The sequence below is a fragment of the Lepeophtheirus salmonis genome, chromosome 6 (genome assembly GCF_016086655.4).
Source record: "Lepeophtheirus salmonis chromosome 6, UVic_Lsal_1.4, whole genome shotgun sequence".
Lineage (NCBI taxonomy): Eukaryota > Metazoa > Arthropoda > Copepoda > Siphonostomatoida > Caligidae > Lepeophtheirus > Lepeophtheirus salmonis.
In genome coordinates, this window is record NC_052136.2 from 40,040,674 (window position 1) to 40,067,228 (window position 26,555).

The 26,555-nt window shown below is 30.1% G+C and overlaps 1 long non-coding RNA gene across 1 annotated transcript in view; it reads left to right on the top strand.

Moving 5' to 3' along the window:
* The first annotated feature begins 1,296 nt into the window (after positions 1-1,296).
* The window catches only part of LOC121120311 (uncharacterized), a 30,259-nt gene continuing 5,000 nt past the window's right edge, over positions 1,297-26,555 (top strand). Inside the window, exons 1-2 of the long non-coding RNA XR_005865003.2 lie at positions 1,297-1,506; positions 9,038-9,341. This is a non-coding gene — a long non-coding RNA (uncharacterized lncRNA). The remainder of the gene's footprint in view (positions 1,507-9,037; positions 9,342-26,555) is intronic.

The window sequence follows — 26,555 nt, forward strand, 5'->3', positions numbered from 1 at the left end:
ATTATCGGTTGTTGTTTCACTGATAATATTTAGATTTTGCTGGAGTTTTGTTTATAACTAGTCAAGACCCTTGCCTCAAAGTATAAACCGGGTTCAATTCAATAAAATCACGAATATGTGCATGGTGTAAAATTTTAAGGAGAGTTCAATTTTAGACGCGCACACCTGTATAAAGACATGTGTATCTGAGCTCTTTTAATCATTCCTATAACCGCCCTTAACGGTAATGATGGCTGGCAGGTGGTGGCAGAAATCGTGGCAAGCGCTTTATTAATCTGACATGGCGTTCCAGTGTTGGCTAAAAGTGGCAGTGATGGCTTTAGTGTCTAGATCGTGGACACTGCAGGCCCTTCCCTCGACATACACACAGAATGTGTATTCGATGGGATTTACCTGGGCTGTTTTTTTAACTCCTCCAAGTCCAGTTTGGTCATGTCAACAGAGCCCTCCTTCCTCACCTACGTTTTGTACTTGCTAACGGCGTAGACAGTCGTCTGGGAGACCCCAACTGCTTGGAGTGCGTGAATGGAAATTCGTTGATCACGTTCAAATGTCATTTTGTCAACTTGTACGTAAGTTAAAGAGCTCAGGTATATTTTATTTTTTAACTTATTGTTCATGCTTTAATACATTAGAATATGAATTAATTTCATGTCCTCAACCTTCCTTTATTAAAACTTCAACTATTGAATTAGTATGTGTTTAAATTTTAATGGATCACCCGGTTTTACACAATGAGATTTTATGCACTTTCAAAGGTAACCTGATTGAAAAAAGTTTTAGAAACGCTGAATTTCTCTATAACTAACTACGCAACCACCATGAATTCATCAGGTTGATAATATAAAAGACTACATATGTCACGAGGAGAAATTATTTAGTGGTGTCATTTCTGGTACCTTAAAATGGAAATCTCGCGAGGATTTTTTTACTTTAGAGTCAACTAAATTTGTTACTCTTGATTTAGGATACATATTCCTGCTGAAGATGCATAAATTAATTAAGTGGTAAGATATGCTTGAACCTTTCTTAAGCAAAATTAAATTTCATTTGAGCCTTTTCCTTAATATCTCCTTAACTGACTCTTGTCTTTAACACTTAATACAAACAATCATTTCCTGTATCCAGCTAATAAAATTACCCCTATAAATAATTTTTGTTTGATAGTAGGAGGAACTTACACATAAGAGGGTCCCTCACTGCAAAAACCACAAATTAAATACATAGAGAAATGAAATGTACATACATACTTTTAAAAAAGTGAAAACACTTATTCAGTGTTCTGTTGATACTTGAAGTGCACTTGCTCTTGTGTATTGAGAAATCGTAGTAGACTATACGGAGATTCCTACTCCACCTTTCGATTAAATATCTATCTAGTAATTCGAATGAAAAACTGTTTTGCATTATTTTCCAGAAACATGGTGTTGACAAAATGTTATATTTTATGAGGAGAAACCCCAGGATGGCTTACTTACTTGCCTGACATTTGAGAAGGTTCGACAGGTAAATAGTTATTTATCCATCAATTAAGTAATTAATTATTCACATATGCAAATCCCTGGGCATGTTAATTCCAATCAAATATATAAAATTGAGTCACTTTAGATTCCTCCATGTAAGAATTATGTAGATTTACAAAATAATACATACTTTAAGGGTTGTAGGCAAGACTGTCACCTTGGGTGTATAAGGAGGTGTCCCATGGACATAGACGTACTGAAAGGTATGTCAGGGACCTCGCGTGACGCCCCTGGCGTTGGTTTCATTTCAAAACGGAAAAAGGGAAGGGGAAAAAAAAAAAACGGGAAATAAAAATGAGGAAAAAAAGAGAGAGAAATAATTATGTACCGGGTGATTAAAAACTTGTTTTTTTAAATCACCCGCTACGTGTATTGTCGTACTTAACTGGTTGTTGGGTTTAAAGTAAGTTGTGATGTCCCTAATGTGAGAGCTCCTGTCTATGTTCATGGATTATTTGAGTGGGGGAAAATGAGTTTTCAGTCGGAAGAAAAATATTATTTATGTTATGACAGGAGAACAATAATCTAAAAATAAAACATTTTGTTTCATATTTCAAGTTTGATGTTATATGTTTTTTTTGAAAAAGTTTATTTGAACGTATTTTCAAAAGAACAGGTCATTTATTGAGGGATGTGTGTTTCATCTATGATCAACGAGCATTAAATCAGGCATGAACAATCTTTAGACAACAAAGGATCACATTTTATTATTTCCAGGTGACTAGAGGTCATATATATATATATATATAACAGTTTAAATAGAATGTATGTATATAAAAACAACACTGGCTGAAACCGATGGCTTTGTTCGACTAAGTTATTTTGAATTACAAAAATAGATCTCAGTGATCTTTTGGATGTCTTTAAATTTAATTTTTGTTCCAATTTCTGCATATTCTTGGAATTTTTATGAGGATTACATAACTTTTATTTTACGATAAGCCCGTATCTATTGCTTTGTTTTTGAGTAAATATTTGACTTCTCTTACAGCATAAGTTGATTTTTTTATACAACAGGCACCAGGAAATCGGCAAATTCAATTATGTGTTCAATTTTATTCTATATACCATAAGCTTTAATTTCAGACAAGAGCTAATATTTCAAAACAGGTAGATGGATTGAGCTTTTTTTTTTTTTTTACATGTGACCCCCTAAAGATACTGTGATTTTGTGTAGAATGAGTTTTTAATTTGAAAAAAACTTTTTTAATTACCCTTCTACATACTGTTGTGTTAGTTCTGATTTATTCTCTCAAGTCCTGTCTTAGGACCGGTCCTATCAGTTCTTGGACTAGTCCTTCAGACTATCAGTACTAGAACTAATTAAAAAAGAAAGAAAAAACACGTTGATTGATGTAATCAACGACCAAACTTTAGGACTGATCTGCATGATTGGAACGGATCGAACATAGAATGAACTGGACGGGACTGCATTCTTCAGTCCTAAATAAGGACCAACAGAAAACTACTTCCACTTTTCTTTTTAAACCCAAATAAGTTAAAAAAATTGGATAAAATATCTTACAATTTATTTATTTGACATAGTTTCAGGATTGTAGATTTAAAAAATAAGTCCTAATCCTATATCCAAAGGAATTACACGCATTTTTTTTTTTTTTAATTCAACCAACTTTTTGTTTCATAAATAACTAAAGAATCTACTTTGGAATATATATCTATTCCATGCAGATTATATTAACTAACTAAAAAAAGGGTTATCCGGCGTTGTTCGGGCCAAGGAGGGAGCGGGAAATCACAATGACAATGGTCAATATTATTTCTTCTTAATGTTAAGACCCCTTTCGCCAGGGTAGTATTATAAAATTTATATTATAATAAATTGAAAAAATAATATTATAAACTTTACATAACTTACTAATATATATGCATCAAAACAATTATCCAGATGAGAAGTCCAATTTTTAATTTAGTCAGATCAAAATTCGCGAAGAAAATAGCAGAAAAACATTTTAACATAAATTTTTCAAAAAAAGTATTTTTAAGCCTTTATTGGAAATGTAAAGAAAAAAAACACAGACCTATGTAGATTTTTTTTGTACTTGCAAAAATAACGAAGGGAGAATAAAGTCGTCGAAAAAATAACTCTCGATAACTGGTTCATTTTTGCAAATATCAAAAACATCATTTTATATAATGTTCTGGAAAGTATAAATTCTCCATTTACATGTTTAATATTTTATGTCAAAATGCATCGTTTTGTGGAATTTCTGCCTAAGAATTACTGTTGACGTTTTCTGAAAAAATGAGAAAAAATATTAAAAAAATATGTAGAAAATGATAGATATTTCAGTTAAACACTATTTTTATATCATTTTTTTTCATGCCAATAGGCGAATTTACAAACAAAATTATACAAACTGTATTTTATCTACGAATTCAATATTGGTAGAGGAATCCATTTTTTGCACCTGAAAAAAACGAAACTACAATTTTTATCCATTTCTTTTTTTTTACTAATAACTTTTTTGATTTTTATTAATTTAGAAAACTTTCTTATTCGTATGGTTGCTTTTTGAGACGCCAGTCACTTTTTGATTTATAAATCAATCCCCTATTAAGTCTCATAAGAGGCACCAATGCAAAAACTTTAGCCTCCAAGGTTTTAAGGTGGGGGCACCCGTAGAGGACCCAAATAGAATATTACTTAAATTTTCTTTCAAAGGACATATTAATTTGCTATTATTCTTAACTATCATTACGTCATAATGTTTAAGAAGCCAATATACTCTTTGGTATCTAGTTTCAGAAAGAGAAATACTATTTTTACAAACTTTTACTTTTGACAATTCATGGTAAAAGCGTTGTTGCATGTCAGCCTGGAGTTGCTCATGCTCTAGCATTACAATATCTTCCAACATACGGGTACTAGAAATCACGGGGAAATGTTGAGAAAATACTTTTTCAATAAATGATGAAAATAATTATATTGCGTAAGTTTCAGATAAACAGGGCTGGGGGGAGTAGTATTAAATCCATTTTTACACCCAATACTATATCAATTATCTAGTTCTTTTGTCTTATTTTTTTTTTGATACACCAAACAAAAGAAACCTTTATTTATACTTGATGCGTAATTTCTATTAATAAAAAATGTTACCCTACTATCGCAATGATACCCATGATTTTAAAATTCATAAAATATTACTTTATTACTATTACGTAATCAAAAGTTATCCTCATAAGTTATAACTTATAAGGAAATATAGCAGATTCGAGCTGGAATTACCTAGGTTTGCCATATAAAATTTCTTGCATCTTGGAATATATTTAGATCTTAAGGTTTGGGGCAATTATTATTATATTTGAAAGAAATCCCCCTTTGTCCATTTCAACTGTTTTAGTTCATCCAGCTCGATAAGTAGGTAATCGAAATATGTTGTTGATTACAGGTAATAAGTTAACGCGCACAAAGCCCAAGTACCTATACACTAGCTTGACTTTGTATTGTTATTTACAGTATGTAAGGTATAAGTATTATATACTTTGCCGACGACATTATATATAATGCCTAGGTGACGTTTATTATATAATGCCTGGCATTATATATAATGCCTAGGTAATGTATAAAATGACGTTTATTATATAATGCCTGAGACCATTTGGACATAATCGGCCATGTTTTTATTAATAAATAATCTACCTATTATATATAATTAAAAAATAATTAAAAAACCATACTATATTTATCAATAAAACCCTGAAAATAAGCAAAACCCAACTTAAAAATTTTGCATAGCGGCCTCCTGCCTTTGATAAAAAAAAGTTTTAGTTTGTTCTGAACAGGTATTGTCTACGGCGATACTCCCCCAGTTACGCCTGCTTTGAAGATGACCAAACAAATTTGCACTTACACGCGAACCAATTTAAAAGTGAAAATCCCAAGATACAAATTGCTAAAATTTGGTAAATCAAAAAGTCAGTAACAGTAAACAATCAACGATTGCTACGTAACAATCCTCTCCGTATGTTGATAAACCAAATTTATGATTAATAATTTATTTGACTTTTTGACGATTTTTCTTTTTTTTAAATTACAATTAAAAAGTTTATTTTATTACAATATATTATAATAACCTTTGTTTACTAATTTTATTTAAATTAAACCCTGTTCAATCTAATGTTACTAAAGTAACTTAACTTTATTGAACAGGTTGAATTCTCATAAATGTTGATTGAAATCTGTTCGACCACCTTTCATATGATTTGAGCAATCCCTAACACATTAACAGGCTAATGCAATCTTGCGATATAATTTTTAATAGTAGAGTGTAGAACAAAAAACTACCTGAAAAATGGCACAGTAGCAGGAGGAGGAAGATTTAAAAGTTGATTTTTGTATTTATAAAATTTTTAATGATGCCAATAAATAAAGTCAAATGTTTTGTTGCAATCTTCTACTTTAAAATTACTCGACCAATGCTACCTAAAGGAAACAAATCCTCTCATTTGCTTATTTTGAATTTAAATCAAGCTGTAAGCCTTCCTTATTGCAAAACATTTCAACAATTATGAAAAAAATTGAGCTTTTAATCCCAATTTAAAAATTATATTTTGAAATGCAGGAAAATCCAATTCTGTAGTAGATTTGAAATATTTGCAAAAGTAATCTTTTCTGATTTCATTAGAGGTATGAAGAGGCTGAGGAAAACATTGATGATTACATGCTTTAACTAAGTTTAGGTGCTGGTTGTGGAGTACAAATGATACATATAAATGGGCTGTAAATCGCATTATAATTAGGGTTGGGTGTCGAAGGGGAAAGAAACCAATAAAAGACCGGTATGTACTTTTTCTCTCAGGCTTGTCTAGTTCTGATATTACGGAAATTACTCGGATGATCTTCTAAAAAAAAAAGTATATCCGAACTATATAAGAAAAACCACAGTTTACAAGTAATTTTGGAACTCCTTCATTTAGTGCCCCCCACTATTTGATTAGGTACTGTTTTTGACAGATCATCTATGATTTTTAGCTTATTATTCAGTAAAAGTGTTTTTCGGGGGGCACTCATAAGAATATGTATTTGTTTTGGTAGAAAATCAATGTGAAATGAATATTAAAGAAACATACAGTAAAAAAAAAAATGTTGGCGCCAGTTCCCGATTTGGATCTATAAAAATAAAAATAAATTATTCATTCTCATGAATTACTATGAATTTGATATCTAAAACAGGTTAGAGAAAGTGGACTTAATGCTGATTTTTTACTTAATGTTTCTTCTATACAAAGTATTTCATATCGTTAAAAATTAGTATCAGACAGAATGTAGACTACAAACGTACTTTTATTCAATCCGAATTTGACTATATCTCCTTTTTCTCAATTCACCTTTTTTTGGGAAATAAAAGTTTTTAATTTATTTTCTTATCAATCGTGAGGTTTATAGGACAACCAGAACCACTGTGACCGCACTGGTGGATGTGGCGAAAGGATGGCCCTGAATCCATTCAGCCATTCTGGAGGAACAGCTTGTAGTCTACAAATATAGAAGATATATACATACTTAGGGGCGTTACAAGCTTTTATCATTGGGTGCGGGGTGGGGGCTTAGCCCCAAAAATTATCAATACCATAATTTAATTATGTTTTTTATTTATTTATATGTACATACATATATATGGAGGGGTGGAAATGGGGCCCCCCAAAAAATGTGCTAACAATGCCACTGAATACAGCCATTTAATACTTCGGAGGATGCAGGTTACCTGGTCATGCCTACCTATAATGGAACATGTGTGCTGTTTACTTATATTCGTATTTAAACACATCACCAGTGAGTAGTGCCACATTGTAGAAAAATAATAAACCTCCCTGAATAATAATTATGATTATCCGACCAAATTATACTAGCTAGATTAAGAATTCAGACGAAGTTGAGTCAACTATTGTAGAAAGTCCTTTAATTTTATTATCATGGTTGTTTGAGACTTTATCAAAGTGATTTTATTAAGTGATAATTAAATATAAAGTATTCTTGACTCAAAGTGGTTCTTCCAAAGATGAGTTGGACATCCCAAAAAGTTAATTTCAAGAATTTACTCCTTTCAAGAAATACGAAACGTTGAAGTCCTTCTCGCAAGTACTCCTTGAATTACAATTTGGATTTATATCCATTAAAACCAATCCATAAATTAATCAATGTTACTATTACAAGTTTAGGCAATAAGAAAATGATTGGCAAACTTTGTCTTGTGTCGGAGTTAAACTACCCTAGTTGGTGTTCTTAGTCTGTACCTCCTCCCCTAACACATCCGAGTATTGATCAGGAGTCATGATCATGCTGTTGTCATTGCTTTAATTATGTTACCCTTCTATAAAAAAGAATGGGCTTATAAATTAAAATTTCTTAGGAAGAAATAAAAACCTGAAACTTCCCCCATTGATCAAACAAAAAATTTCCCTCAACTAGATTTTTACTTATTTGTGACCAAGAAAAAGAGATGAGACTGCATCTTGTTTCAAATGCCGATATGTTTTTCCTCCAAAAAAAGCTAGAGTTTGCCTCGACACTCGAATATCTTCTGGCATGAAGTGTTTTTCACAGAGTATGGTGATGGCCTCCAGAGTGAACCATTATCGTATTTTCATCTCAGGGCAATCCGCCATTTAAGACATGTACCTTCATTTGAAGGGAATCTAAATGATCATCCTCTCGAGCATCCAGGCACAACAAAAGACTATGAGATATGTATAAATTATAATAATAATTAATAACTAACTTACAATATACAAATACCGCAATATTGCAATTTTTAAAGATGAATTATTATTAATTAATAAGTAATACTAATACAAGTATAACTATTATTACTAATAACTATAAATCTAATTATTAACTATTATTTATTAATAAATAATAGCTAAACAATACATCGGCGTCAATTAACACTTTTAAGTAATCCATCCTTATATCAGCCCAAGCGACAATGAGTAACACCCCTTGCGGATAATATATATATACTTTAGTTTGCTCGTGCCCTATTGATGACTTGCAGTTGTGAATTACACAAGCAAATGTACTACAAATAAATATATATCAATGATAATGCAAATATTTATGGAAGAGCTTCGATATTCATTATAATTATACACAAAGTTGAAGTATGTTTCTTTGTAGAAGTCATTTTAATTGCAAAGTAGCTGTTGATTCTAAATGAATTACTCATATGCAAATTTCAAAGATATTTCATTTTACCTTTGCATAAGCCGAAAATGAGGGTATCAAAGTAAATTAATTTGTGTATAAAGTGGTAAAATTTTATTTCTTTATAAACTAGTATTAAAAAGAAATAAAAAGTATAAAATTCAATTTTATTGTTATTTTATTAATTAATACTTTTATTTTAAAAATGATGTTAGTCGTCCTGAATCCTAAGTTGCCTTGATTCCTCTATTCCATTTTCTTGTTTTTAAAGAAACATTATTTTTTCCTTCCTTTACCTACACGCTTAAAATGGGGAAAAGAATTTTCATTTTTTTAATATTTTTTTTAGAACAAGAACCAAAGGACAAGGACTAACTTGATTATTCTTCAACGACTTCTCAGGAAATTCCACTCCTATTTTCGTCCATGAATTTCTATAGAACTTCATCATGACTTTTATACATTGGAGAATCTCCAATGTTGCATATATTTTAATATTTCTATTAATATTAGTGTGTGAACTGTTTGTCTGTGAATCATGTGAATGTTATCCTGAATCAAGTAGAAGACGGCGAAGAAGTGGAGCAGTTATGAGGATGGTTGAGAATTTTTCGGGGTCTACATTTAATGTAGCTCATCGGGATGCTCTTTATGTAAGTATTCATTGTCTAAGCGTCTATCAAAATGTAACATCACAAATATCATTGTATCCAAAAATAATTAATTTTATAATTACATTCGTAATTAGGGGTAATCTGTTGGATTATATATATATATATATTTTTTTTTTTGAGGGGGGGCTGTTTTCGAATTAAATTTTCGTGAAATAAAATTCCAAAAATTGAATTGCAAATATTCAATTTTTTAGAAATTGTAGCTATTCACAAAAAATTAACCTTAAAAAAAAATGAAATTTCAAACAAAAAAAAATTAAATATTTAATTTAAAACAAAAATCAAAAATCTATAGCTATTCACAAAAAAATTAAATTTATTGGAAAAATTTCAAATATTATTCTTTTTTTTTTTTTAAATCAAAAATCCACAGCTGTTCACAAAAAATTAAAAAAATCCAAAGCTATTCACAGAAAGTTATTTCTTTTTTTGTTGAAAAAATTTCAACCATTACATTTTTTCGAACAAAAAATCAAAAATCTATAGCTTAATTTGAAAAATTAATTTTTCGGAAAAAATTTCAAATATCAACTTTTTTCATCCATACTCAAAAAATTATAGTAATAAACAAAATTCCTTAATTTGGGCTGGAGGGTATACAGCTTCTCCAGCCCACACCCTGCGGAATAGGAATACAGTAAAAAAATAATATATGATCATTTTCGAAGAATCATACATATACAAAACTAGTGTTGTGTTGGTTCTTATTTAGGACTGAGGACCGCGGTCCAGTCCAGTCCAGTTCACTTGTCGTTCATTAAAGAAGGTATGCTCGATCCCTACTGACGTCATTCAGGGTTTTTTTTTCTTTTTTTTTTTTAATTATTCCGTTATATAACACGTTATTACCTTTATTGGATCACGCAACCTTTCCCAGGAAAAGAAACATAAAAATTGCCCCAAATCATCTAGTAGTTAGCCAAATAAGCTAATCATAACAACTGCCATATATATCTTTTGTTCTCACAGACTGTCAAAGTATTATTAATTCAATTTTTAAAATGAATGACATATATATATTATATAATATTAAAATCTACAAAGTATTTTATTCGATACTTTATTATAATATTGCTTAGTGATATTCTTTTAAGAGCGTAGCTATAAATTTTTATTTCTATATGATAGTCAAAATTTCTTTTTATAAATAGTAAAATGGGACAATATATACAATACATATATTATATAAACAAAAAGAGATCAAACTGAAATTGTATTCCTGTTATTTTGGAAACGGGCATAAGTATAGAATAACTTATTACTTTGTATATTTATCAAAAATAATAAATGATGAAATAGTCATGACGTATCAAGCGAGAGGAGGGAATCGACAGCTGACAACAAAATCCATAGGATATTTTTTGTTAGCAAAGTAACGCCATGATAAAAGAATCAATTACCTATATATCTGAGTAACAATATAATATAATTGTATCATAATGAAATAAATAATATTTTTGGAAGATATGTGCTATAATCTTAAACATCTTATTTGGCCTAATAAAATATTGAACTTTTTGTCAAATATTCCACGGACCGAAAGTTCAGTACAGATACCAAGGAACAACAGTTTTAAGGGCCATTCTCAATGATTGACAGTCCTAAGTACCGATAGAACTGGTTCTAAGACTATACTGAGCTACTAGACCGAAGATATAAGGACCGACACAACACAATAAAAACCAAGGACAAATCATAGCAGTCCTCGTAAAAAAAAAACTACCAAATATTAAGGGAAACTGTTTATGAAGTAAGAGATGATATAAAAAATTAATGTCGTAGAAAAATCATTCAATATTGCGGAAGAGTATCAATCTTCCATGCAAATACCAGAACGAGTATTTTTAAGATTTTTATTTTTAACGAGTTTTGGATATTTTTGTATTGATATGCAATTTATAAATTCATTTTCCAGATTAATAATGAGTGATGATATATATTGTACATATATATACGGTCAAAAACCCCATTTCATTGTACAATACAATTCTGACTTATTTAATCGATACTTATTTTTTTAAAGAACCCATATTCACCATTGGAATTAAATAGCTTACTATTTCTTAAAATATAACACTTCGAGCATGATTCAGAATGATTGATTGGTTCCAGTTAATTTACTTCATCTATTAACTTTTAGGAGAAGGTTTATAATACCAAACAAGTTGTCATTTAATTATAGTTTAACTTCCTATGGCAATTACCATTTGAACTTGTATTTATTGATGCTCTCATTACTTTGTCTAAGAAATCATTTGATACATTTATGAATGTTTTTGGTTAGATATGATCAATCTTCTGATCATATCAAAATCTTCAAATCCAAAGACAAACATTCTCTGTTGATGTTAAACATTTGGTTACATCAAGAAAAGCAATTATTTATACAATTGTGCTTGAATTAATTGTAAGACTGTCTGTCTGGGAAATGTCTCGGATATCTCACAGATTTATTGTTTTCATTAAAGACAAAGTTACTTCATTTAAAGTTCTAAGTTTTGTATCAAACATTTCTAATCGGAGAAAAGTACAGTGGCTCTGATCGTTTGAGTATCCAAAATATTTCGTTGGGCTACAATTTGCTTTTCTTCTAAATGAAAAATAAGGATATTATGCATCACCTGAGAAAATGAACTTAAATAAAGCTTTTTTAAGGTAACTTTAAAATTCAAAGTTATGGAATTCAGCCATCTAACTTTAAAGTTGAAACTTCTAAATCCCTTTACAATTAGAGAATGTCGCTAAAAAAGTAATTTTCAAAATGGCTATAGAAATAAAAAAAAAACGCCCTTTGAAAACGGATACTTTAAAAACATAATTTTTGTATTAAAATACAACAGAAGATTGAATTAACAGGTCACCCTAAAAATTGGACACACAAATACACACGCTAAAATAATTTTTTTCAAAAAAGTTTACCTTCTTTGTAACCTTTCACCTTTTTTATTACGTTAGAATTGTACTATATAAACATAAAATTTTATATAACTATTGCTTTATGCAAAAAAAATGCTTTAATGATCAGGACATTCGCAAGTTTGTTCAAATTACTTTGAAAAAATATTAAAAATATACGAATTCATGGGAGGAAAAGTAAGTTTGGGGATAGAGGGGGTTGAATTTGATTTTAACACGTCTGAGAGAAGAGGAATGCCATGTAGTTCTGCAAAAAAATGCCACTTCGGAAATCAAACTTAGGGTCTTAAAATGTAAAAATGGTTCTTACATTATCCATATACAATACATTATTCAATGTGCTAAGGCAATAAAGTGCATGTATAGGTTCATAACAGAGGTTGATTTACATTCTTTGATCAAACCAAAATGCTGAAAGGGCTGTGAAACTAATGGAGGAGCCACATAGAAGTTCAAAAACAGAAAAAAAAAATGAATTTGAAGATCATAGGAAAAATATGTATACTTGAATAATATAATTTTTGTTCAAAATCATTTACTTCTATTATTTATTAAAAAAATCTTTCTATTAAAAAAATGAAACGAAATACTCGTATAGAAGTACATATATTTTTAAAAATTCAAGATTTATATAAATCTTTACTTTACAGGATAGGGGAAGTTTTATTTCTAAATTTAAGAAATAGTGCAAATATTCTTAATAAAAGTTCCTTATTTGTGTGTGATAATTAATCTTGATTAAAGGACTTACATTTACTTAGAGCCATTATCCAATTACTCTATTATAATTTCAAATAGTGGGACATTGAAATTAAATTAAACAAACCTAAGGTAGAATTTTATGTCTGGAAGCTATTGCTATAGCAAACTTATTTCAAGAATAACAGGCAAATATATATATATATTGATCAAGATATAATATTTTTTACTTAATAAGGTGATTTGTGGCTTGTCAACACAAATTGATCCTGAATTACGTTTGTATTCTTCGACGAATGATCGACAATTTCTATCAACAAATTATTCTGAATCTATTAAGGCCAAAATTATACCCCCAAGCGAATTAGCCATAGACAGTAACAAGTGGTAGTCACTTGTTACCAGATCTAGAATGTAGGGTGGATCCATAATAACTTCCCATCCGAGCTCCCGAGCTTATTGCGTGTTATCAAAGATTTGTGAGGCCTGCGTTGTCTTGATGATGTCTTACTGTCTTCTATTCGCCAATGCTGGCTGCTTCTGTTCGATTGCCAGCTTCAAGTTCGAGTTGCTCACAGTAGAGGGCAGAATTTAGAGGAAAAAATAGCTCGAACCACTCTTTTGCAACACGAACTGTTACCTATACTTCGCAAATTTTCTTGGTAGTTTTTGACGCGTTTTTCCCTTTCAGGTAGTAAAAATGTAAGATACGGCGAAGTTCTTCTCTTGAGACCTCCATACTCGACGCAGATAATTCACAATTGAATCGGTCAAGCGAAATACTGTCTAAAAGCGTTTGTAGTATACATTCACTCTTTTACAACGCCTTATCTTATGATCCGGTGTAACCAATAATGAACAAGATATATTTATTTAAAAAAAAAGAGTGGTAAATAGGAAATTACTTTTACCCCAACCTAATATGTTGTAAAAAATAAATGTGACTTTGTTTATTTTTGTTTAAGATTGTTTTGTTATTAACTCATCACATTTATGTATAGTTCAATCATACAAATTTAAAGTATACTCAGTGTGTTTTAATATGTTAAGACGTACAATTTAAGACACAATCAATCCGATAGTAATATTAATACAAAAATTACACATTGCGAATACGAAAAACGAATTCTTATTGGCTGAATACTTTTATTAATTGTATGACTAATAAACGTTTATATAATTTTATGTCCTTACGACTGGATATACTTTATATACCCTTTCTTACAGAGAAAAATTATTCATTTTGAGTAAATAAAAAAGCTCTTGTAACAAAATTTACTTTATAACTCAGTACCATAATAGCAATTATTGTATAAAAATCAATCCAACTTATTAACTTTTCTTGGAGATATTGGATATAAGCTGATATTGAGAAGTAAAAATAAATTATTTTGAATAAATAATAATATATTTAAATGTTTTTGTAATAAATTTTATCATAAGGATTGTTGAATCTTTTGCTTTCAGTTCTTGACAAAATTCAATCATTCAAGAGAAATGTGATATATTGGAATACTCTGTACATAGGGTTTAGTCATCAGTGCCGTTACTACGGGGGATATATTATTGTGGGACGAGTCTGCCCTACCAAAATATAAATATAAGCACAATTTAAACTTTATTATTACTAAAAATAATTCAAGAATAAATAAATTATAATTGTAATCTCAAGATCTTCAACTTAAAAACGAAAAAACCGTTTTCACTACCCTGGACCTTCTTTTCATATAAGTAGAGCTGGGATTTATGTAAGAGCGTAATGAGAAGTAGGGAAGGTATTTTTTTAAAATGAATTAATTAAACTTAACCATTCACCCACTTTACCCGCGCTATGAATTGGATAGTGGGCCACTGAGTGAAAAAGAACATAAAATTTAAGTTTTTTAGCCTAAATACTACTTATCTAGTTGGAGAAAGTTGGTGTGCTCTTATTACCGCTAGTGCGAATTCACACTGATTCGATTATAAGGAGGCTAAAATAAAATAAAAGCACAAGTTTGGGTATAGTAAGTTTTTGTTAAAATATGTATAGATAATTGGCTCTTGTCCCTAGCTATAAAATTATATTTACAAAACTGTGCTAAAATTTACCTTTATTTTTCTTCCTCCCATCACATTTACACTAGTGTGCTGGGTGAGAGCTAAAATTAATAACCCCCGCTTGAGAATACATAAATTCCACTTTAAAAACAGAACATATAGAAAAAAAATATATATATATTTTGTAACTTTACTATAACTTAATTTGAAATATTAGTTACTTGTTCACCTAACTCCCTTCTCTACCCGCTTGTAAATTGGAGGAAAAGGGAAGGGGAACTAAATGTACGTAAATCAGTAATTCTAAAACACTGGCCTCTGTATCATATTACGATCCATGCTGTATAGAGCATGCGAGGTTATTAGGACTTTTAGTTGGATCCATTTAATGAACATTGGAGGGATACCCAGAGCCTTATTAGGTCAGTATAGGTCTGTTTAGACATTACCCCTCTCTAATTTATTACTACATGTATTACAATTATATCATTTAATTCATACTTGTCACCCAGTTCAAGATGCGCAAGTATTGATTCTTTGAACTCGACCATCCCGTACTTATCTCTTTTTCTCCATCCCCAAGTTAACACGCATCAGATACAATGGTCGGATCCACCACATAAACCTTGTCAATATTAAAAATTATAATATCTGGCTTCAAGCACGATCCCTCATGCTGCACAACGTTACCTTCCTGGGCTTTCATTCCCCTCTGGCTCAAGGAGCTCACAATCAATCTTTGAATCAGATGGTGTCTTTCTGTCCTCGCATTTTTTAATTTTGGACATGTTTGGAGAATATGAGCCAGGTTTTTTACTTTTCACAGCCATAACTTGCATTTATGGCCCCCTTCCAGTATCTTGAATCTGGACTGTTTTGCTTTAGTGCTAACGGACCCGGTCATTATTTGCACAACAGGGGTAAATTCTATGTCTGAAACATTCATATCCCGTGTCTGCAAGAAAGATAAGTTTTGATGTTCTAGCTGACTTAACTGTAACCCCTTTGGGTCTACTTTTGAATAAAGTGCGTTTCTGTACAACTCGGGGGTCTAATCACTGGAGGAGCATGATAACCCTCCTATCTGGGCCTTCTTTAACTCCCTCCAAAACACCTCAGGCATTTTATTATCTTTCAGGTGGGATGCAACCTTTCCATCTACCGCTGCTGACTTGGTTTTCCCAAAGTATTTTTTGAGTGAGTTGTCAAGGGCCTTCTTGGTGTAAAAATTCTACCTTGTATTATTGCTCACCTCGTTTGTAGACTTCTGTTACTTATATTTTTGATTTTCATTCTTCTCTCTACTATTGTCCTTGGACTTTCTATCCTGGTAACCTCAGCCCCCCCCCTCCCCACCGAATCCCAGATTAATATATTAATAATTTTGTTAAATCTGGGGCTTACCTCCAGGGCTGACAATACATCAATCGCAATTTCATCCTCTATCCTATACAAATATCTCGCTGACAAGAGGCTTCTCGCCTTCATGGGGAGGGTTTTAGAGGGAAGGGCAATCTTATTTTTAGCAAATACCAGGTGGTGTAGGTAGGAGTAGAGTACATAGGGCATCAGCCCTTCTCTACTCTTTGTAAGGTCTTCAAATAAATCGACAAGCCTTAGGCTAATCGTTTCGGACAACAGAGAGTCATGGTCTTTAAGGATCACTTTCTGGTGTTTGACAGTGAAGGAGTAAATAAGTGCCTCCCTCTTTTTGAGGTTCACTGTCTGAGTTGGCTGAATCCGGACATTGGGGTTTTCTTCTGATTCCTTAACCTTGTCTTTTACTTTGCCTGGTCCTGTTGCGCAGACGACGGCAGCCACAGATCTGAAATCAAAGAGTCCAAATCAGTTCCTCTGGCTGCGTCTTCTAGAGCAATGAGTTACCCGGCTTCTCCTTATATGTTGGGGGGACCTAGTAATTTGGATCTGTTCCCCAGTCAAGTCGTCATTAGTTGTTAGAAGCGAGTCCGTTATGGCAATGAGAAGATATTCATTCAAAATTTGGTTTTACACGGTCGTTTCGAGGGAAGGGAGCATAGTTATGAATTATAAGCTTATTTATTTCAACATTTGTAGGTTCTTGTGCTAATTGTTCTCATCACTGAATGAGAGTATTTGCTCATGATTCACTACCTAAATAACTAAAATTCAGCTCTAGATGTATTAAAAGATATTGGAAATTAGTCGATTTACTATGATTGCGTTTGATTTTTCTGAAATTAGTCGAAAAAAAAAAAAAATTAAAAGCCTTTAAAACGATTAAACGAATTCAAGGTGAAAGATTAATTAACTAAACGAATTCGAAAAAGTGAGATAAACGATTAAAAAAGATGATCAACAACAAACCTGGATTTTAGTCATATCTAGATAAACTATATCCCCAAATTTATTTCTAACTATCCCTTAAAAAATATTTCTTTTAAAGGGTTAAGACCACCAGTTTAAACATGCTTCATATTCAAAATAACTGATTAATATTAGCCAGTAATATAATCGACTTAAATATATTAAATTTCGGAATATTGTTGTAATTATATACAACGCAACCTCACCAAGGATATTTGAGTTCCTCTTTCATAAGAAAAGTGGAAATTGAATTTAAAATAATCAATCAAAATCTACTTTATCTTGTCTGATTTTACCTTTTTTAAATATTTGTTATTTTAAGTCTATTCTATCATTTTAATTAGAACTTTGAGCCGAAATAAAAAATATATTATTTTCATAACTTAAGGAAGAGAAGACGTGTATTATATTATTGTAAATAAGAGTAGATTGTAGTGAATTTATTAATTTATTCAATATAAATACAATTAGACTTGCGACATTTTATACAGATTGAAGAGCATAATCTCTGTAATTTTATTAACTTTTTTTTATATAAGTTATTTTTATATCTTTTTGAATAGCTTCATTTACTTCAGAAACTAATTGTTTTCCCATGCATTTCAAAATTTGATCAAAATTATGCTCATTATTACATTGAATGTCAAAAATTTCCAGCAAATTTAGATTTTTTACTATTGGCATTAAAATATTATAAAAAATGAAAATATTCTTTTGGATTTTTTTGTTGAATATATACCTGTTGTTTTTAATTTATGAAAATATTGAATAACAAAACTAATACACTAATCATAGTTTGCACTTAACTAATTTTTTTAGACATTGATGTCTTATAACTACTACAACATTCTGGAACGAAGCATTAAACCCAATATGGATGGATTTTAATGCAAAGACATTTATGAATAAACCTTTAACCAATGAGAGTAGCCAATACAAATCTTACATTTTTACATAACTAGATATTTAGAATTATATAATTGTAATAAGTGTAATTCGAAGTAAATTAATCAATTATCAAATATATTATGAGGCTAAGCAATTAGGAAAAAATATAAATTTAAATCAATTATGCATATAAATAAATATATATTTTCATTACAAATTATTAAAATTACAAAAAAAATTCAAGTGTTAATGTCATATTAAAAGCTTTACAATTGTCGAGGAACATAATCTATTATTTAATGTCAATGAATACTGAAATAATTGTCCTTAAATACAGTTTTGTCACATCGTAAGGACTTAGTGTAATTTGTAATTTATTTAATGAATATGGATGTAGAGATCCTAAATCCTCACGAGAGTGATATTTAAATATGATGACACGTAATTTTGTAATTTAAATAATGACTCCCAACTCAATAACTTTGGAAATATGTTAAGCGAAATTCATATTTTCTATCATAAGTCTACTGAAATGATAAGATTACGTAAGAATTTATTTACATATTTAAGACGTAAGAACTATTTATGCATTATATAGGTAAAAGGAGAGTTGAAAATGTTTTGTGGCTAAGTTGATATTTTAAGATATCTAGAAAAGAGTGCCAAATGAAATTCACGTTCCAGGAAAGTCTTCTACTTTTTTTTCCAATTACAAAAGAGACTCTCAAGTAATAAGGGAATCGGAAGCGAGAATGAAGTATCTAGAATTACAAAAATAATACAACCTTACATATGGATTCAGTGTCATAGATATGAGTTGTTTGTTTGTTATGTACGTCAATGGCACTTAAGGACTCTAATAAATAAAAAAGTTTTCTAAGAAGAGTTGCAGAGGAAAGATGATAAGTCTCTTTTTTCTCACTGTAAACTTCATTCCAGTAATATTCATTTTGATTAAACATATCTTCAGTTCTTATCGAAGTACACTAAGATTATCTAGAGCAATAAAAGGGTATTTGAACCAAGGGATCATGAAAAGACAGATTTGTACGTTAACAGATATTTGCAAAATGAATGATGCATCCATTAAATGAGATTACATCCACCGAGTCAGGCATAAGAACCTTTTTCTAAAGCGTTGAGATCCTTGAACATCATGGATATCATAATGTCATAACACATGTAAATTCAATGGAACTATAAGCTGACTCAGATCCATATATCCGGATGTTCCAAGAAAAAGATGCATCTAAATCATCCTTATTGTCTTAGAAGTAATTAATTTGATATATATATATCACTATTCTGACTAAAATTTATCTCATGAACTGTTATCACAAAAAGTCCTAAATAATTTTATTTATTCCCCATTCACCCCCCTATGAAGTTGTTGGAAATGTAGGATGTTTCGTGGCGCATCTTATTCTGCTTAGATATTTTTGGATTATTAAATCTACTTGATTTAAATTTTGGTTAGAAACCTCTTTTAGGAATTGTAATCAGAATAAAAGTAAATAGTTTATTTTACAAATTAATATTTACATCAATTTTATTACTTCTGATTTCCATTTAGGTATATAGTTTTATATAAGAATCGTAATTGTGAACTAAAAACTGGTTTTTAATCAATAGGAATTTCAGATCTGGGTGAACTTTGTAACACGGTGAAATCATATAATCCCTGTACCTTTCCCTTCAAATCCTAAAGTGAGGACTTTCCTTAGGATTTTTCAACACAATAGTATGTTTATTATTTAATCTATTATCTTTAAATTAACCCTTTTTATAATTAAAAAATATAATGATAACCCACGAAGAATTTCCAAAAAATAAATTCCAAATTTCTGTAGAGGTTTTTCTTAAAATTTCATATTGTTGTGGCTATTTCTGAGCGATGGTTTTTGTGGAAAAAATATAGCGTATTGCATTTAAGTTAGAGTTGTAAATCCTTAGTATGCTTTAGCATGCTATGTTTTTTTTAATACCTGACAACTGAAGCAATGTATTTTATTTTATATTTTATTATTAAACACGTAGGAAGAACATTAAGCACTAAAAACAAAACAAAACAACAAAAAAGCTTAGGATTTACAATGCTAGTGTAAATAATAATGAATAAATAATATTATGTAAGGTTAGAGCATTCTCAGTGTAAGGACTAAGGAGTGAAGGCGTATTAAATCTGAGCTCAAGGAATTAAAAATAAAAGAAAATTAGGATAAATGTGTGCGTATGTACGCAAAAGAAGGAATTCTGAAAAATGAATTTGAAAATCTGTGTGTCCGCTGGATTATTTTTCGGGGGATGATTTTTGACAAAAAATCGAAAAATTAAACTTTTTTAACAATTCTTAACTATTGTCCAAAAATTAAATTTTTTGGAAAGCAGTATAATATTAAATTTTATATTAAAAAGAATGCTATACCGGGTGGTGGCCCATTGAAATCCGAAGAATTACTAATTCAATAATTAATGAAGGTTGAGTGATTGAAAGTAGTTTATATTTTGATATATTAAGCAAAAATAATTAATTACAAGACGAAACAAACTTGAGCTCTTTAGCAGACGTACAAGTAGAGAAAATGACACTTGGATGTCAATGACGAATTTTCACCCCCCTAGAGCCCTGATGCCAACCCTCTTGACTACACCTTTTGAGTGCATGTCAAGAGGAAGACTTGCAGTGTCCGTTCGTCAAACACCGAGGCCCTCAAAGCTACTGTCAGCCAGCACTTGGACGCCATGACGGAGAACTACATCTGCAGTGGGTTCCAGCCCTTTCACCGCCGCCTTGAAGCCATTATTGCCACTAAGGGCGTCTACATTAATGATTAAGAGAGATGAGACTACTATTTGTAGTATTAATTTTGTTGAAAGTATATTGTAAGTTAATAAATTAAATTTTTTGAAGTTCAAATTTCAAAGTGTTCAGATTTTAATGAAACACTCGGTACTCCTTAGTAAAAACAACGGATTTTAAAAGAAGCTAGGAAAACTGTATTTAGAAATAATAATGAGGATAAATCTGGAATTTAAGAACACTAATAAATATGTAAGAGCAAAAATAAGAAAACAAACTCTTTTAAATAAAATTGGGGTAGACTCCAGGAAAATAACAGTATTAACCATTTATATAACGTCCATCATTTTATAGGTAAGTGATTCTTAAAACATTATTAATGACATACACGAGTATGTTTATTTTTAGATAACTTAATAAATACTTTTTAATAGGATATTTTTTTAATAAAAAACAGTTCTTTATGTAGTTTTTTTAAAGTAATTATTTTAGAATTAGATGAATAGGACCATAATTCTCGTTCTACAGATTATTTTCCACAACAAAATGGCCAAATTTGCATTGATTTAATAAGTTTTTTAAGGAAAAAAGAGTGTTATTTTACCTCAAGGAACTTTAATTGTACATAATTAAAAAATTGCGAAAAATTGTTACCCCTTCACCGTATAGTTAAAATTTGTAATAGGGAACAGTTGCAGAGTGGAATGGAGGGCCACGAGGTCCATAAACCCCCATCCCTCCATGAATATTTAATAGGATGCCAAATAATTTTGAAAAAACAAGCTTCGTGTTTTTTTTTTTGTTTTTTTTCAATAAAAAATACAAAAGTACTCTGTGATTATTCAATATTTTACTTTACAATTTCTTGTCAGTTATATAAAAGAAACTCAAACTCAAATATAAAGTAACTTATATATTATATATAACTTTGTTATATGAAAACAAAGAAATTATACACATTGGTTTAAAAAAATTAAACATTTTGTCAGTAGTGTAAAAAAATTAAACATTTTGTCAGTAGTGTAAAAAAATATATTGATATGGATCTTTTCAATATAATGACTAGATATTTTTTCTATTATTTGAAAATAACTTTTGAACTTAACAGAAAACTTTTCTATTGCGCCTAAATTTTGGAAAAGATTGGAAAATTTTGTTCGCCTTGGTATGTTAGTATATCTTGCAAAAATCCATCAATACTTTACGGACTTAAGAGATTAAAACTAAGTTAGAGGTTCTCTTTTTTGGACATTTAAGTATGTCGAACGCGACACTGGAAATCTAAAGGGTTCGAGACGTTAAGAAATATCGAGAAGAGGTCCCCAAATCAAAAGAGGATCTGAACTCTTTTATTTCAAAACGATACAAGATACATAATTCTAATAACTATCTTTTTTAGCCAATCAAATCAAAAAAATATTTTCTTTTTCTTTTTTTACCTGGGAGAGTAGTACCTGTCTGTTCTATTTACACTTAATGTTATAGGTTTAAAAAATATGACAATGGAAGACGGAGCTCTTTTTGTAATTGCAACCTGAACAGGATTATCTTATTTCCCAAAACTTTAAAAATTATTCTTTTATTTTCGAGGAGATAATATGTATATAAGCATAAAGTCATCACTAGTGCGTGAAAAGACGTATAGTAGCACTGAAGATTTGTTCCTCTCTAATACATCCTCGATGGATTTAGAGTAGAATTCAAGTATTTACATCGAAGTAATTCCTACATAAAGTTTTATACCAAGTTGCCAAACGAGGACCCTAGTTATCAATAGTAGAAAAATATTTTGGTGCACATAATTTTTTTTGTACGCTGGGGGCACTGTTACGTTATTATTTGGAGATATAATAAGGAGTTATGATGTAATCTAATAGATTTTACTTTTAAGAAGATGCTCGAATGATAATAAATAAATAATTTAAATAATATATCGATATTTGGCAATTTAAATTTATTTCTTAAATGATTTACTACTAATACCGTTTTTATTAACTTGGATAACTCATGTATCACTATTTAGTATTTATTATATACCTATATTTGAAATATTTGAATATTAAAATATAATAAGCTCATATCATGTATCCCGAGCTATTGGTCCAATTTAAGGTCTAATTTCCCTGGAAAAAATCTTTATACATATGTAGTATGTAAGGAAAACTTCGAGTACACCCCAAATAAAATTCCATGGGAAGACATGGTGCTAGAAACAAAGATCAAGAAGATAACGGGTGTGAGTAAACTACTTCAATGAAACATGGTGATCATAATTCACTCATCTAAGGAAATACGAAGGAATATACCTTGCCATAACGATATTGAAGCGGTCTCTTCAACCCAACCAAAAGATCTAAGTCCATAGACGTGGTTATGAATTTTCCAAATCCTCTATTCTATCAAACATAAAATCCATATTTTTATGAAGGTTACAAGAAAATAGGAAAAGACAGAAGATTACGTGTTAACAATAAATTAACTATCCTCGTTTGTAAGAAAAAAAAAAAAAAATGTAATAAATTTCAAATTTATTCGCAAAAATTCAACTTTTTGGAAATAGCTGTGGATTTGTGACATTTTTTCCAAAAAAATTAATATTTAAAATTAATTTTTTGTAAACAGCTGTGTATTGTTGAAATTTATTTCTAAAAAGGTAGATTTTTAGATTTTTTTAACTTCCAAATACAAAGTACCCAAAAAAAAAAAAATATATATATATTTATATATAATCCTGCAGACGACCATGATGTTTATATTCTAATATCGTGTGAGTCTACAAAATATTAGAGAAGAATAAACCGTAGGAAGGTTATTTGGAGTTGCTACAACTGTCTTCTTAGAACGGAACGTTACAATATGTCTCAAATTTTGCGGCAACAAATGAGTTTTGAATTTGGGTCAACAGATAGTAAAGGAATCAATAATTCAAATGATTTAAGTTTCTAGAGAAACTGATAGTAATATTACCAAAATATTTCTTTGACATTAGTGGAGTTAATTGTAAATACATAACTAAATATTTGAGAATGGAAAAGTGCCAACATTTCACAAGGCTAAACAAATATTTACAAAAATTTGTAATGTATTTACATAGTTATATAAATATTAGAAGTGTTATTAAGAAATTGAGTTTTCATTTAGCTGACTTCTTTCTCCCTCACCCACCCAAAATATGATCCACAGTCCCTACGTGTATATCTGTCAGGGATTTCGAATTGTAAAATTTATGACTGGAAACAAGAACTTTTTGTAGTTGCAACCTGAAAAGGGTTTTTATTTTCCAAACTGTTAACATTATTCTTTAAGTCTTGAGAAGGGAGCATCTATGTACAAACTACGTGTGTGACTAACGCTTAGGTGATAGTGGGGGTAGGGGGTGGGTGGAGTCTTTTTGACAAATCTTAGACAACATTGACATAATGTTTTTTTCCTTATTTGTAAATGCTAAATTTAATAAAATAATTTTTTGGAAAAAGTGACATCAAAAAATTTAACAATTTTTTTTTTTGTCAAAAGTAAATTTTTGAAGAATTGAGCAAAAAAAGACAACTAAATTTAACCATTGATGAATCAACAAAAAGTAATTGGCAATTTTTTTTTTCAAAAATTTGACAAACTACTAGTGGAGAAGTCTACAAATTCTCCGTAGTCATGGATCTGGTAACATTTTGAATTTTTTGAGAAGTTATAAGTAGGAATCTTAAGGAAAACATCTACATACTGTAGATCATATTTATTACAACCCTACCTAACTTAATTTAAATCTTTTGTGCACAAATAACAAATATATATAAATAATCTAAACTCAAGGGAATCTCAATTGAAAAACTTAATACTACTCTATCTCTTTTTTGATTTCTGTAATTTTTTTTTTTTTTTCATTAGTATGAAGAATTATGATAAGTTTCTAAAACTAACTAAAGTAAATATTATTTTAATTAAGAATATAAGGCATTTGACAAAATGGTATTATTTCTATTTTGTCCTATATAATATTTACTATTCATCCATCAGATGAAGTATTTTCATTGGTGCACAAAATGTACTCTGTTTGGATTATTCAAATGCTAATTATAGATAAGAAATTTAACAAATAGGAAGACGAATGACGACCTTAAACATTGTAATGGATTGACAAATGATACATATATATTGATTATAATGATAAGATATAAATTAGCACAATTTAAGAGTGCTAATTCATCTTGAATTGATATTTCAACAACATGCCATAAGAGATACTCTACATTTAGTGGTGAATCGGTCTAAAAAGACAGCAGTCTTAGGAATGGTCCTTATCGGTCTTTTATGGAAAGTAAATCAGCTGTAATGTAGTTACTAACTATGTCCTTCAGTTGTTCAACATTGCTTTTTTCAAGAGACAAATTAGCTTAAATTTAAAGTAGGAAGTGTATGGCTAGAACATATTATTATAGGTTCTAGCTACCATTTATTATTATAGGTTCTAGCTACCAAATATTATTATATTCTTTTTTATATTATTTAATCCCAGCTATGAGTGAAGAATAGCTATAAAAATAGATAGGACTGTTGGATTGAAACACCGATCGATGTTGAATGTTAAAAAAGATCGGACACACATACTTAAAAAAAACAACTGAAAAGGGTTGGGAGTAGACTGATTAGGCAATCAGTCCTATTACTGATCCAAGACTACCTGTATCCTATCATCCATAAGTTGTATTCACGGTACGGTGTTCACATCGTTACCTTTATTGTATCACGCAACCTTTTTCGCAAAAAGAAAAAGAAAAGAAGCCGAAAATCATCTGGCAGTTACCCAAGTAAGTCAATCACACCAACTGCTATGAATCTCTTAAAAACTCCCAAACTATCATTGTCATACTATTTATTCACAATTTTTATTAAAATCCTACATAGTATACTATTCGATACCGTGTAATAATATTACTTAGTAACCTTATATTAAAAGCGTAGCTATACATTTTTATTGCTGTATGATCGCCAAAATATATTCATATAAATAATAAAAATATATTTATATACGACTGGGAATAAACAAGAAATTGTATTCCTGTCTTTTTGGAAACGTTGCATAAGTATAGAATAACTTATTATTATCAAACATAATAAATGATCAAACAATCATGCAGTATCAAGTGACATTAGTGAATCGACAGCAGACAACAAAATGCATAGGACATTTTTGTGTTAGCAAGGTAACACCGTGCGATATAAAATTGCCAGCTTTAAATATTTTCTATATAGATACTCGTACTGAAATACCGTAATTGAATGTAGATATATAAAGTCGGTTTTAGAGGTAGAATAGCACCTGTCCCAGCAGGCTGTGTTCATAGTTCAAAGGCAGGTAGGAAGGGATTTTGAAATTGCTTACATTATAAGGAAAGGAAACTAAAGAAATAAGTAGCAAATGCAAACATGAGAGGAGGGGCCAAAAACTTGTGCACATACGTTGTACATGTCCCCTTGCCTTGCACTTTAATAATTATAAAAATAGA